General features: G+C 33.9%; 1 protein-coding gene across 1 annotated transcript in view; it reads left to right on the top strand.

Moving 5' to 3' along the window:
- SAMD8 (sterile alpha motif domain containing 8) overlaps positions 1-2015 on the top strand; it is a 79327-nt gene that overhangs the window by 39132 nt on the left and 38180 nt on the right. The gene's annotated exons all lie outside the window — the stretch shown is intronic.

Consider the following 2015-nt stretch of genomic DNA (forward strand, 5'->3'; position numbering starts at 1 on the left):
CCCGGCTAATTTTTTTGTATTTTTAGTAGAGACGGGGTTTCACCATCTTGGCCAGGTTGGTCTTGAACTCCTGACCTCATGATCCACCTGCCTCAGCCTCCCAAAGTGCTGGGATAGGCGTGAGCCACTGTGCCTGGCTGGCTTTGTTTTATGTGAAAGAAACTTGTCTCTCAGATTCGCTATGTCATAACTGCTACAGAGATTATAGCATGTGCTTGTTGGATATCCAAGGATGTAGTAATTTAGTCAGAGCATACCTTGGGTAAAAGAAGGTATGTATAGTAGGTAGGGTGAAAGCATCTAGTTATCCATGTGAACGAAAACAGCAAAATCATACTTCTAAAGTGATATAAAATAATATAATACATAAATGTGTAAGTTCCATGTGTTAAAGTGAATAAATCGTAATTCTTTGACATTTGAGGTGGTGGTGATATGCTATAGCTAAAAAGAGTTAAGAGTTTTTGTTATCCCATAATGCATAAGAATTAGACAACTTTGTAAAAAATATAGACTCCTTGTAAATGGATGTGATAGTAATTTTCAAAGACAGGGAAAGTAGGTGGGTCGATAATAAAAGTTATTTTGTGAAACAAAATATGACTTAAGCCTTCCAAAAATTAAGATTGCTTTTAGTAATAAAGAAATAAATACTTACTGATTAACTGACATTTCCCTGACATTCATCTATGGGTGGATTTTATCAAGCTTATTGTTTTCTAAATAGTTTTGATGATACAAGTGGTACTCATGTAGTTAAAATGTCTGCCTTTGCCAAGTAACTGTAAGTCTTCGTGGCAAGAGTTTATGTGGGTAGGGAAAGAATTCAGAGTAGTACCAGCTTTTTACTTTTCTTGTTGTAAGGAAGCACAGAAAGTTTTTCATAGCTAACAGTGCATTTATATCACTAAATGCATTTATATCACAGTGCATCTATATCACTAAATCATTAAATCAAGAATTATTACATTGAGGAAGAGGATGCTGTCCTCATTCATTTGTCCTTCAGGATAGAAGGATATTCATTTGTATTGATGTTTTATTTGGTTTTTCAAGACTTCGAAAATAAAGTTTAACCTAACATATATAGAGAAAGTATAGATCACAATTATATAGCTTAATGAATTTTCACAAAAGGAACAAACCCATATAACTAATATCCAGATTTTTAAAAAAGAACATTTGTATTATGACAGTTTTTTTTTTTTTTTCCCAAGCTGGGTAGTAGGCACATAGGTGTTCGTTGTATCATTTTATTCTTTTATGCTTTAAAGTTTGCCTACCATTTTAAAAATATTATCTCAGGAGGAAATACAGTCTTCAGAGGTCTGGAAAGTGTCAAAAAACCTACAGGCTTTAATAGTTGAGAAAGTGCTTTTGAGAAATAGTGTTTTTTTCCATGTAGACCTTTGTCTCCTATGTATCTGATATACTTTATAAACCTGAGGAGGCCCAAGTAACTGAATGTTTTACAATAGAAGAACATAAATAGAGCTGTGTGAAATCAAGGTAGTAAAAATTATTGGTACTTTTTAAAGCATAGCACATTATTGGCCTTTTATTCTGCAGTATAAAGTCTGGGTCATCAAATTTGTGAGTACATTGAAATGACAGTTTTAAAATTTAAATTTATTTTAAATTTTAAATAAAATTTAAAAATTTTATTGCTAAAGTCCATGATAGTTTAAGAATAAAATGCCCTATTCAGTTCTATAATGTAATATTCAAAGCTGTAGAAAGAACTGAGTTATTATTGAGATTCAAATATATGTCTAGTCTAAAGGCTTCATATCTGTTATAGAAATCATTTTGTATATAGTAGTTAGAAATATGCTTAATTGGCCAGGCGTGGTGGCTCATGCCTGTAATCCCTGCACTTTGGGAGGCCGAGGCAGGGAGATCACGAGGGGAGGAGATCAATACCATCCTGGCTAACACGGTGAAACCCTGTCTCTACTGAAAATACAAAAAATTCTCCGGGCGTGGTGGCAGGCGCCTGTAGTCCCAGCTACTCC

This window comes from Mandrillus leucophaeus, unplaced genomic scaffold, assembly GCF_000951045.1.
Source record: "Mandrillus leucophaeus isolate KB7577 unplaced genomic scaffold, Mleu.le_1.0 Scaffold1077, whole genome shotgun sequence".
Classification (NCBI taxonomy): domain Eukaryota; kingdom Metazoa; phylum Chordata; class Mammalia; order Primates; family Cercopithecidae; genus Mandrillus; species Mandrillus leucophaeus.